The 14,329-nt window shown below is 42.4% G+C and overlaps 1 protein-coding gene across 1 annotated transcript in view; it reads left to right on the top strand.

Annotated features, from left to right (window-relative positions):
* The window catches only part of LOC131940780 (crossover junction endonuclease EME1), a 50,587-nt gene that overhangs the window by 587 nt on the left and 35,671 nt on the right, over positions 1-14,329 (top strand). The window lies entirely within an intron of this gene.

Here is a 14,329-nt window from a genome sequence, read left to right as displayed (position 1 = left end):
ATTATTTTTATTAGCCTAGGTCCAGAACAAAAGAGGAAAGATATTTGTACGCCGAATGATAAATTATAAAATTACTAGATTCTAGTAGATCTATAAAAAATTAAACTATGTCGGGTTATTGACTAAGATTTGTTTTAAAATGGAGAGAGATCTAGGGTTAGTACAAACTATAGACATAGATCTAGTGTCCTACTCCTATACTAATGCTCAAAACGAGTTGACATTGCCCCAAATACTTCAAATAGTAAATAGCAACTACAGGACTAACATTAATAACATGGCGCTTAATATGTATGACTATACACACAATATTTTTTTTTTGATAGGTAAATTTTAGTTTTCGGGCACGGTCTTTAGTGACGAGTGGGGTTGAGTGTTAGAAAGTGTGACACCACACGTTTTAAAAAGTAATTTAAAATTTGAACTTTAGCCGTTGTTTTTTTCCGAAGGTTTTAAAAGACTTTTTTTTTAATAACTATGTTTCGCTGGACTCAAGTCAGTATTAAGCAGCGGCGTTACTACGTAGGGTGACACCTGGTGCGGTAAACCCAAGGTGCTACCCCTCCGCCCCCCCCCCCGAACGAAATCTAATTTATATAGAAAATATATACTTATAACAGTGGCCGCCCCCACCCCGGAAATTTTAGTCCGCCCCTCCCCCCCCCCCCGGGAGAAACAATTCTGGAAGAAACATTGTAGATGGTGTAGGCTACTATAGCACAATTTGTTGTCACACTCTCCCAAATAATACTAGCAACTTCAATAAGTTGATAGACTTATCTCGAAAAGCAAAGCTTCTAATTGAAATAAGCTATATTTCGGTTTCCTGTTATACTATATTGAGTGGTAGTCTTAGTTGTAACGTCATTTAAGGTGGGAAGGAGGGGTCTGGGTTTGTTTTTGTTTTTTGACGATGGGGGGGGGGGGGGTAGAGCTAAAATTGTTCTAAAAAGCGTGACGTTGTTTATGGATGACCTGTTACATAGTTGTGCAGCTTCCAGTCTCAAGCTAGGCGCACACCTGTCGAATTATCAATTTCAAACCAACCCTCCACCCTGTAGGTAGGCCTGTATATTTTGTTGGGACGAACTCTCCATTTGGCAGCTCTGTAAATTGGTCGATAACTACACCCTATTCTCGTGCCCATGTGAAGCGAATAAGGGGTCTGATGCAGAATAAAAGAAATCAGGATGAATAGAGAGCTAAATGTACTTTTATGTCCACGTTTTCATCTCTAATATTGACTGTTGAAATGCAGTTCCATTGTCTTGGTTTCCATTCGTTACTAGATAGAGAATCGCTGTTTTGGTAGTTGAAATGTTTGTCAATAACACTAATAGCGATGATGCACCATAATATTTAAATAGCAGGCATATTTAATCTTAAGTTTAATCACAAACAGATCTTCAAGAATTTCATTCAGGTCTGTTCAGTTGTTTCATAATTAAATTAGGATTGAACTTTCTAGAAAAAAAAATTAATAAAAAATTCACAGTGCAAAGCCATGTTACATTGTACGGTGATAAGTTAATTCTTGTATTGGTGTTTGATATTGTATCGGAGCAAATGCTGAGAATTTTGTAGATCTTGATGTATGTTATTTTTCAGTTTGAACCCAATTGTGTCATTTTTAGATAATTGAAGAAAGAGTGACGACCAAAGCTAGTCAATACAGTCACCTTGATTGAGACTTAAGACAATACATTTTGTTTTGAATTTCTTTTGTTTATGAATTATAGTCTACAAAAGAAATATACTCTTGTTCGATTTTAAATGCAGTAAAATTGTAATTATTGTCTCCCTTGACACACTTTATATTTAGGGATGGGAAGTAACTATTAAATTGTAAGATTCACTGTACAAAATATTTGCATTACTGTATCAATATACAACTCATTCAGCCATCAACCAAGATGTAACGACTTTTGTGGGTCTAGTAAATAACAAAATATGTAATTAAATTATAAGGGAAATAATATAAAATTCCCTAAGTCTTTTATATTGGTGTAGTGAAATATGCAGCTCTTCGGGGGAGCGAACCTCCCCCCCCCCCTGAACGAAATGAAATTTATATAATTTATATAGAAAATAAATACTTTTAACAGTGTCCACCCCCCCCCCCCAAAGAACGTCTACCCCCCCCCCCCCCCGGAGAAAAAAGTCTGGAAGAAACACTGGTAAAAACCTACGTATGTAAAGATCGGTATCAACTTTAACAAATAATAGTTAATAGTCAATTTTAAATTAAACACATATAAAACAGCAGCCTCTCTTATAAACTTTAAAATTTTCTCTTTCATTTTTTCACGTTTTTATAAAACCTTATAAAAATTCACCACATCTTCTATTTTGTATTCGGTATTGTACAGGATGTACCACAGTTCGCTCCCTTGTGTTTGATTCTCTCCCTTCCCTCACTGCTAAACAAATAAACCTGCAAGCGAGCTGCATAAACGAATACCTCAACGATTAGTGTAATCACGAAACACCAAATAAGGGAAGTTACGTGTAAATTATAATTATAAAGTCGTTACATACTCCACTAGAACTGCTTATGGCTAGTTTAGTTACCATAGATCCAAAAAACGATACTGGGGGGGGGGGGGGGGGGTATATAGGGATGGGTCAGAACCCTCACCCATGGACCCCAGACTGACTGTTCAGTTACAGCTACGGTAGTTACAGCTACAGTATTTACAGCTGCAGTGGTTACAGCTGCAGTAGTTACAGCTACAGTAGTTACAGCTGCGAAATAGCTACAGTAGTTACAGATACAGTTTTACAGCTGCAGTAGTTACAGCTACAGTAGTTACAGCTACAGTAGTTACAGCTACAGTAGTTACAGCTACAGTAGTTACAGCTGCAGTAGTTACAGCTACAGTAGTTACAGCTGCGAAATAGCTACAGTAGTTACAGATACAGTTTTACAGCTGCAGTAGTTACAGCTACAGTAGTTACAGCTGCAGTACTTACAGCTGCAGTGGTTACAGCTGCAGTAGTTACAGCTACAGTAGTTACAGCTGCGAAATAGCTACAGTAGTTACAGCTACAGTAGTTACAGCCACAGTAGTTACAGCTGCAGTACTTACAGCTTCAGTAGTTACAGCTACAGTACTTACAGCTGCAGTAGTTACAGCCACAGTAGTTACAGCTACAGTAGTTACAGCTGCAGTACTTACAGCTGCAGTAGTTACAGCCACAGAAGTTACAGCTACAGTAGTTACAACCACAGAAGTTACAGCTACAGTAGTTACAGCCACAGTAGTTACAGCTACAGTAGTTACAGCTGCAGCAGTTACAGCTACAGTACTTACAGCTGCAGTAGTTACAGCCACAGTATTTACAGCTACAGTAGTTACAGCTGCAGCAGTTACAGCTACAGCAGTTACAGCTGCAGTAGTTACAGCTACAGTAGTTACAGCTACAGTAGTAACAGCTGAAGTAGTTACAGCTACAGTAGTTACAGATACAGTAGTTACAGCTACAGTAGTTACAGCTACAGAAGTTACAGCTACAGTAGTTACAGCTGAAGTAGTTACAGCTACAGTAGTTACAGCTACAGTAGTTACAGCTGCAGTACTTACAGCTACAGTAGTTACAGCTACAGTAGCAGTTACAGCTACAGTAGTTACAGCTACAGTAGTTACAGCCACAGTAGTTACAGCAACAGTAGTTACAGCTATACTGGCGAAGGTGCAAACGTGTTCTTTTCAAAGCTAACATTGCAAAAGTTTAAATGTCATAAAAACCACAATTTTAGATGGAGAAAAACTGTACATCTCCATGACAAAATCCTGTCTCTACGGCAGTGGCGTAGCGAGGTCGGGTGTCACCCGGTGCGGCACCCCCCAGAGGCGTAGCGACCCTTACCGGGGACAAACTTTCAAATTTTCAATTCGCAACCCCCCCCCCCCTCAAGTTTACGATCTGCACCCCCCCCCCTTCAAACTTTCGATTTGCACCCCCCCCCTGTTACTTTGCTATTTTTTGCCTTGGTGTCACCCCCCTGAATTGTGTCACCCGGTGCGCCCCCCCCCCCCTCGCTACGGCCCTGCTCTACGGTACTAGTAGAAATCATATAAGTCAAGTAAGTCATATAGTCAAAAGTTATTAAGGGCTGTTATTTTACCAGAAGAATAGGCCTACATTTTTATAAGTGTTATTGTAGTGTTCTCGAAACTCAAAAGAACTCCTTTGTGTCAGAAGAAAAAGCAATCAGGGGCGTAGCGAGGGGGGGGCGGGGGGTGCGGACCGCACCGGGTGACACCATTTAGGGGGGTGACACCAAGGCAAAAAATAGCAAAATATATAGAGAAAAACTCGAGGGGGGGGGGTGCAAAAAGAAAGTTTGAGGGGGGGGGGTGCAAATCGAAAACTTGAGGGGGGGGGGTGCAAATCGAAAATTTGAAAGTTTGTCCCTGGGAAGGGTCTCTATGCCTCGGGGGGGGGGGGGGGGGGGTGACACCATTAAGTGCCGCACCGGGTGACACCCGACCTCGCTACGCCACTGAAAGCAATATATGTTTTGTGCTCACGGCCATAAAAAGTTAAACTTAACGAAACATGAACGTCCCCGTACGAACGCATTTGTCAAAGAATTGATTGATTTCGAATCGATGGTGTAACGGTTTTTATTGTAAATGCGCGTGTTGGTGGTTAATAGAAGTCTGCTTGGGGTTTCTAGAACATTGGGCTGTGGAGGTACTGGGATGGGGCTGGGAGGATGAAGTATAAGAGGGGGTGTGAGGGAGGTGAGGACTGAAATGTTAAAGATTTGGTACATTTTAAAATATAAATTGATTCACCAATACAGGGGTAGAGTCGACTAGGCCAAGTGCTGACCACACTATTCCATTATAGGCTGAGGTCAAATACACAAATGAACTCGACTTCGACTTCTCTTGCACCATAGGCTACATATATGTAAGTGTATATATATATATATATATATATATATATATATATATATATATATATATATATATATACATATATATATATATATCCTGTAACAATGGAGCAAAGGACTGCAGTTACACCTTTCCACCGGACTGTTTTGGCAACTCTCTTTAGCAGAGCCCACGTAAGCCCCGCAGCCCTTGTTTCTCATTGCTGACTGTACCCTGTAATATAGTAGGCAAACCCTATACATTATATAAGACATGATTCATCATATCTAGATAAAGCTCGGGTATAATTAGGGTACTAAATATTATTTCTTTAAAAATAACATTCTGTTCAAGTATAATGCTGAGTTTTTTCCGATGTTAGTGATTATCTAATTTAACCCCACCCCACCCACCCCCCTTCTACTCCATCCATCCGCACCCTTCATCAATATTTGCGATAGTCATAAATAAATCAATGCTGGGTTGATCGATCGACAAATGCTACATGTAATGCAGTTCCAATTATCAATTTAGTCCCATAATCCTGACGTATTTGTACCAGAAATGTGTGAACGAGTTTTAGCCATAGCCAGCGGGGATATTGAAATTGTTTTCAAAGCCTGTTTGTCATAAATTTAAAAAAAAAATCCATTTTAATTTACGGAAATGTAATTTTTCATTAACAACAATATCGAATGTTATTGTTTGTAAATCTACGCAATTGAGGAATTCTGGGTAAAAGAATGTCAGTCACTGACGTCAAAATGTTCTGTCCCAAAAGAACAAACAAGCTTGCCATTTTTATTGGGCAAAACAAAACAGTCGTTTACGTGGGCGAGCAAGTGTGTGTAACCACTGCCTCAGATTTGTATTGGTTATTTCCCTTTAATTCAACAACCAAGGGGCAACCACTAGACGAGCATTGTTCAATGAATGTTTTCTCTTACTAGAACAACCGAGAATCGCCCTTGCTTGTGTGGATAACCTCAGAGGCGTAGCTAGGGGAGGGCGGGAAGGGCGGCCAGGATGACGACAGTTGTATTAGGACAGCAGGATGACGACAGTTGTATTAGGACAGCAGGATGACGACAGTTGTATTAGGACAGCAGGATGACGACAGTTGTATTAGGACAGCATGATTGGACAGTTGTATCAGGACAGCAGGATGACGACAGTTGTATTAGGACAGCAGGATGACGACAGTTGTATTAGGACAGCAGGATGACGACAGTTGTATTAGGACAGCAGGATGACGACAGTTGTATTAGGACAGCAGGATGACGACAGTTGTATTAGGACAGCAGGATTGGACAGTTGTATCAGGACAGCAGGATGACGACAGTTGTATTAGGACAGCAGAATGACGACAGTTGTATTAGGACAGCAGGATGACGACAGTTGTATTAGGACAGCAGGATGACGACAGTTGTATTAGGACAGCAGGATGACGACAGTTGTATTAGGACAGCAGGATGACGACAGTTGTATTAGGACAGCAGGATTGGACAGTTGTATCAGGACAGCAGGATGACGACAGTTGTATTAGGACAGCAGGATTGGACAGTTGTATTAGGACAGCAGGATGTAGACAGTTATATCAGGACAGCAGGATGACGACAGCTGTATTAGGACAGCAGGATTGGACAGTTGTATTAGGACAGCAGGATGTGGACAGTTGTATTAGGACAGCAGGATGACGACAGTTGTATCAGGACAGCTGGATGACGACAGTTGTATTAGGACAGCAGGATGACGACAGTTGTATTAGGACAGCAGGATGACGACAGTTGTATTAGGACAGCAGGATGACTACAGTTGTATTAGGACAGCAGGATTGGACAGTTGTATTAGGACAGCAGGATGACGACAGTTGTATTAGGACAGCAGGATGACGACAGTTGTATTAGGACAGCAGGATGACTACAGTTGTATTAGGACAGCAGGATGTGGACTGTTGTATTAGGACAGCAGGATGACGACAGTTGTATTAGGACAGCAGGATGACGACAGTTGTATTAGGACAGCAGGATGACGACAGTTGTATCAGGACAGCTGGATGACGACAGTTGTATTAGGACAGCAGGATGTGGACAGTTGTATTAGGACAGCAGGATTGGACAGTTGTATTAGGACAGCAGGATGACTACAGTTGTATTAGGACAGCTGGATTGGACAGTTGTATTAGGACAGCAGGATGACGACAGTTGTATTAGGACAGCAGGATGTGGACAGTTGTATCAGGACAGCAGGATGACGACAGTTGTATTAGGACAACAGGATGACGACAGTTGTATTAGGATAGCAGGATTGGACAGTTGTATTAGGACAGCAGGATGACGACAGTTGTATTAGGACAGCAGGATGACGACAGTTGTATTAGGACAGCAGGATGTGGACAGTTGTATTAGGACAGCAGGATGACGACAGTTGTATTAGGACAGCAGGATGTGGACAGTTGTATCAGGACAGTAGGATGTGGACAGTTGTATTAGGACAGCAGGATGACGACAGTTGTATTAGGACAGCTGGATGACGACAGTTGTATTAGGACAGCAGGATTGGACAGTTGTATTAGGACAGCAGGATGTGGACAGTTGTATTAGGACAGCAGGATGTGTACAGTTGTATTAGGACAGCTGGATGACGACAGTTGTATTAGGACAGCAGGATTGGACAGTTGTATTAGGACAGCAGGATTGGACAGTTGTATTAGGACAGCAGGATGACGACAGTTGTATTAGGACAGCAGGATGACGACAGTTGTATTAGGACTGCAGGATGTGGACAGTTGTATTAGGACAGCTGGATGACGACAGTTGTATTAGGACAGCAGGATGACGACAGTTCTATTAGGACAGCAGGATGTGGACAGTTGTATTAGGACAGCAGGATGACGACAGTTGTATCAGGACAGCAGGATGACGACAGTTGTATTAGGACAGCAGGATGTGGACAGTTGTATTAGGACAGCTGGATGACGACAGTTGTATTAGGACAGCAGGATTGGACAGTTGTATTAGGACAGCAGGATGACGACAGTTGTATTAGGACAGCAGGATGTGGACAGTTGTATTAGGACAGCAGGATGTGGACAGTTGTATTAGGACAGCAGGATGACGACAGTTGTATTAGGACAGCAGGATGTGGACAGTTGTATTAGGACAGCTGTATGACGACAGTTGTATTAGGACAGCAGGATGACGACAGTTGTATTAGGACAGCTGGATTGGACAGTTGTATTAGGACAGTAGGATGTGGACAGTTGTATTAGGACAGCAGGATGACGACAGTTGTATTAGGACAGCAGGATGACGACCGTTGTATTAGGACAGCAGGATGACGACAGTTGTATTAGGACAGCAGGATTGGACAGTTGTATTAGGACAGCAGGATGACGACAGTTGTATTAGGACAGCAGGATGACGACAGTTGTATTAGGACAGCAGGATGACGACAGTTGTATTAGGACAGCAGGATGACGACAGTTGTATTAGGACAGCAGGATGACGACAGTTGTATTAGGACAGCAGGATGACGACAGTTGTATTAGGACAGCAGGATTGGACAGTTGTATCAGGACAGCAGGATGTGGACAGTTGTATTAGGACAGCAGGATGACGACAGTTGTATTAGGACAGCAGGATGACGACAGTTGTATTAGGACAGCAGGATGACGACAGTTGTATTAGGACAGCAGGATTGGACAGTTGTATCAGGACAGCAGGATGACGACAGTTGTATTAGGACAGCAGGATTGGACAGTTGTATTAGGACAGCAGGATGTAGACAGTTATATCAGGACAGCAGGATGACGACAGCTGTATTAGGACAGCAGGATTGGACAGTTGTATTAGGACAGCAGGATGTGGACAGTTGTATTAGGACAGCAGGATGACGACAGTTGTATCAGGACAGCTGGATGACGACAGTTGTATTAGGACAGCAGGATGACGACAGTTGTATTAGGACAGCAGGATGACGACAGTTGTATTAGGACAGCAGGATGACTACAGTTGTATTAGGACAGCAGGATTGGACAGTTGTATTAGGACAGCAGGATGACGACAGTTGTATTAGGACAGCAGGATGACGACAGTTGTATTAGGACAGCAGGATGACTACAGTTGTATTAGGACAGCAGGATGTGGACTGTTGTATTAGGACAGCAGGATGACGACAGTTGTATTAGGACAGCAGGATGACGACAGTTGTATTAGGACAGCAGGATGACGACAGTTGTATCAGGACAGCTGGATGACGACAGTTGTATTAGGACAGCAGGATGTGGACAGTTGTATTAGGACAGCAGGATTGGACAGTTGTATTAGGACAGCAGGATGACTACAGTTGTATTAGGACAGCTGGATTGGACAGTTGTATTAGGACAGCAGGATGACGACAGTTGTATTAGGACAGCAGGATGTGGACAGTTGTATCAGGACAGCAGGATGACGACAGTTGTATTAGGACAACAGGATGACGACAGTTGTATTAGGATAGCAGGATTGGACAGTTGTATTAGGACAGCAGGATTACGACAGTTGTATTAGGACAGCAGGATGACGACAGTTGTATTAGGACAGCAGGATGTGGACAGTTGTATTAGGACAGCAGGATGACGACAGTTGTATTAGGACAGCAGGATGTGGACAGTTGTATCAGGACAGTAGGATGTGGACAGTTGTATTAGGACAGCAGGATGACGACAGTTGTATTAGGACAGCTGGATGACGACAGTTGTATTAGGACAGCAGGATTGGACAGTTGTATTAGGACAGCAGGATGTGGACAGTTGTATTAGGACAGCAGGATGTGTACAGTTGTATTAGGACAGCTGGATGACGACAGTTGTATTAGGACAGCAGGATTGGACAGTTGTATTAGGACAGCAGGATTGGACAGTTGTATTAGGACAGCAGGATGACGACAGTTGTATTAGGACAGCAGGATGACGACAGTTGTATTAGGACTGCAGGATGTGGACAGTTGTATTAGGACAGCTGGATGACGACAGTTGTATTAGGACAGCAGGATGACGACAGTTCTATTAGGACAGCAGGATGTGGACAGTTGTATTAGGACAGCAGGATGACGACAGTTGTATCAGGACAGCAGGATGACGACAGTTGTATTAGGACAGCAGGATGTGGACAGTTGTATTAGGACAGCTGGATGACGACAGTTGTATTAGGACAGCAGGATTGGACAGTTGTATTAGGACAGCAGGATGACGACAGTTGTATTAGGACAGCAGGATGTGGACAGTTGTATTAGGACAGCAGGATGTGGACAGTTGTATTAGGACAGCAGGATGACGACAGTTGTATTAGGACAGCAGGATGTGGACAGTTGTATTAGGACAGCTGTATGACGACAGTTGTATTAGGACAGCAGGATGACGACAGTTGTATTAGGACAGTAGGATGTGGACAGTTGTATTAGGACAGCAGGATGACGACAGTTGTATTAGGACAGCAGGATGACTACAGTTGTATCAGGACAGCAGGATGACGACAGTTGTATTAGGACAGCAGGATGACGACAGTTGTATTAGGACAGCTGGATTGGACAGTTGTATTAGGACAGTAGGATGTGGACAGTTGTATTAGGACAGCAGGATGACGACAGTTGTATTAGGACAGCAGGATGACGACCGTTGTATTAGGACAGCAGGATGACGACAGTTGTATTAGGACAGCAGGATTGGACAGTTGTATTAGGACAGCAAGATGACGACAGTTGTATTAGGACAGCAGGATGACGACAGTTGTATTAGGACAGCAGGATGACGACAGTTGTATTAGGACAGCAGGATGACGACAGTTGTATTAGGACAGCAGGATGACGACAGTTGTATTAGGACAGCAGGATGACGACAGTTGTATTAGGACAGCAGGATTGGACAGTTGTATCAGGACAGCAGGATGTGGACAGTTGTATTAGGACAGCAGGATGACGACAGTTGTATTAGGACAGCAGGATGACGACAGTTGTATTAGGACAGCAGGATGACGACAGTTGTATCAGGACAGCAGGATGACGACCGTTGTATTAGGACAGCAGGATGACGACAGTTGTATTAGGACAGCAGGATGACGACAGTTGTATTTGGACAGCAGGATGACGACAGTTGTATCAGGACAGCAGGATGTGGACAGTTGTATTAGGACAGCAGGATGTGGACAGGTGTATTAGGACAGCTGGATGACGACAGTTGTATTAGGACAGCAGGATGACGACAGTTGTATCAGGACAGCAGGATGTGGACAGTTGTATTAGGACAGCAGGATGTGGACAGTTGTATTAGGACAGCAGGATGACGACAGTTGTATCAGGACAGCAGGATGTGGACAGTTGTATTAGGACAGGAGGATGACGACAGTTGTATTAGGACAGCAGGATGTGGACAGTTGTATTAGGACAGCTGGATGACGACAGTTGTATTAGGACAGCAGGATGACGACAGTTGTATTAGGACAGTAGGATGTGGACCAGTGGCGTAGCGAGGTCGGGTGTCACCCGGTGCGGCACTTAATGGTGTCACCCCCCCCCCCCAGAGGCATAGAGACCCTTCCCAGGGACAAACTTTCAAATTTTCGATTTGCACCCCCCCCCCCTCAAACTTTCGATTTGCACCCCCCTCAAGTTTTCGATTTGCACCCCCCCCCTCAAACTTTCGATTTGCACCCCCCCTCGAGTTTTTCTCTATATATTTTGCTATTTTTTGCCTTGGTGTCACCCCCCTAAATGGTGTCACCCGGTGCGGTCCGCACCCCCCGCCCCCCCCCCCCTCGCTACGCCCCTGATGTGGACAGTTGTATTAGGACAGCAGGATGACGACAGTTGTATTAGGACAGCAGGATTGGACAGTTGTATTAGGACAGCAGGATGTGGACAGTTGTATTAGGACAGCAGGATGACGACAGTTGTATTAGGACAGCAGGATGTAGGCAACACACTAACCGAAACTACATTACAACGTAGAAAGTCGAACGAGGAACGACTTAAGTTTGCATGTCATGAAGACAATCGTGTTTTTATTTCGTGAGAAATAAAATTGTCTCCCCTTTGTTAAGCAGCGCAACAAAGATGCATTTCTGGGCTAACAAAGCAAGTTGCCGGTGACAAGTATTTCCTTAAACTGTCTGTGCGAGCACTTTGTTTTTAACCTCCGAATGGAAGGGTGGAGTAAAATACAGAAAACTGACTGAAAGGAATTTTTTGATTGGCTACAACGCGGCTCATAAAAATGTAACACAATAACTGATTGGTCACTCCTCAAAAGAAAGTGTTAGTTGACAACAGATAACTGGATTTCTTCAGGGGCGGAACTACAGTGCCGCCAGACCCCGCAATGCGGGGGGGCCCACGACCTTTAGGGGCCCAATTCCGACCAAAAAACAATGAATTTTCTTTTCATAAATAATGTTTTTCGTGCACCTTGATAGTGGTTTTGTAAAAAAACAAACAGGTCTACTATAGCAGTGATTGTTCTACAGTAACTAACACACACTGTTGCGTAGAAAAATATAAAATCTACAAGAGCTCTGCTTTGAAAGATAGGCAAACATTCACACTACTTCCATGACTTACTGCCCTTCATTAAAACACAAGTGCCCACAAAGTTCATTTAAATAGTTTTGTACTATGTAAATTAAAGAGCCATTTATTCTCTTATTTATTATTTAAATGAGGCATACTAAAGAATTCTATAGCTATAAAAATGAATGTATTCAAAACTAATAATATAAATACAAAAAATCATAAAAATAAACATAACGCGAGAAACCATTGCAAAATCAAGCTTACGTGTTTATATAATTTTGACCAGCCAACATTATTTTGGCAATTTTCGGTAACCACAAGGCATAATACAATCATTTGTAAAACACGATTATTACAGGCCCGAAATGAGTTCGGACTTATTGTTGACTTTGTTGTCTGGCTCGTTATATCAGAGTGGTTATACATTGATATAAAATTGATTAAAATACTCAGGTAATACACCATTTAAAATTTAGAGGAGCGGGCTACTTATATATATATATATATATATATATATATATATATATATATATATATGTATGTATGTATATATATATATATATATATATATATATATATATATATATATATATATATATATATATACATATAGGGGGGGGGGCCCAAATTTTTTTTTGCGGGGGAGCCTTTTTTTTCTAGTTCCGCCACTGGATTTCTTGCAGTTTGTATATGTTCAATATTCCGAATTTCACACCTTGCTTGCACACATACGCAGCCCATAGCATACCTTAATACATGCACAGATACACAGCCCATAGCATACCTTAATACATTCACATACATGCACACATACACAGCCCATAGCATACCTTAATACATTCCCAGTGCAGATTTTAGAAAGCTACGTGATGCCTTACTTTAGTGAATGTATACTTGTATCGCTTCCCCCACATAAGCACTAATACAATACAATACCGCAAGTTGACTGAAGTTGACCACTCAAGGTTAGGTCTTGGTTTTGAAAGAAACTGGCATGTATCCGTGTGATAAAGAATAGACGCAAAAAAAAAATCTTTAAAAGTAGAAAACATGTTTACCCATCCAGAATGTTGTCATGAAATTTGGTACAGATAGCATCGGAATTAATGACAAACTGACATTAGAAAATAATACAAACATCCGGATAGGTGCCGATGTGAGTAGGGGTGGTTTGTAGGTTTTATGAACCGTCTTATGGAGTGGGGAGGGTAAAAAGCATCGCAGGGCTAAACAACAATCACACCTTTAGATCTGGACCCAGCCCACAACTTGAGGGCTGGGCGCCCAGCCCACAACTTGAGGGCTGGGCGCCAACTCACAACTTGAGGGCTGGGCGCCAACTCACAACTTGAGGACTGGGCGCCAACTCACAACTTAAGAGCAGTTTCTTTCCGTATCTACCCCCCCCCCCCTCCCCTCCAACCCTCAGTCGCACAAAATAAAACAAATATATTAATTCTATAGAAAATATTTACAAACTAGTGTCCCCCATCCCCACTCCCCCACTTTTTTACAGTGCATTCTTCCCCCTCTTCCGTGAACCACAATTTTTAAAATTGTAAGACACACCTCAACCAAAATTTGACAGCTATGTATCAACAAAAAGCTGATAGATATAACTCACAAAAGGGTCGACAAAAAATACTGACACTTAGGTCTCAATAATTAAATGCTGACAGTTACGACTCCACAAAATCCTGACAGATATGCCTTACGAAAATGCTGACTGTTATTCAACCAGTGTTTCTTCCAGACTTTTTTCTCCGGGGGGGGGGGGGGGGCACTTGAAATTTTCGGGGGGGGGGGGGGCGGTAGACTTTCTTCGGGGGGGGGGGGGCGGACACTGTTAAAATTATATATTTTCTATATAAATTATATAAATTTCATTATGTTCG

Source organism: Physella acuta, unplaced genomic scaffold, assembly GCF_028476545.2.
Source record: "Physella acuta isolate Inbredline_101_S28 unplaced genomic scaffold, ASM2847654v3 ptg000023l, whole genome shotgun sequence".
NCBI lineage: Eukaryota > Metazoa > Mollusca > Gastropoda > Physidae > Physella > Physella acuta.
The sequence above is the reverse complement of the archived record's forward strand: the minus strand, read 5'-3'. Positions and strand labels throughout refer to the sequence as shown.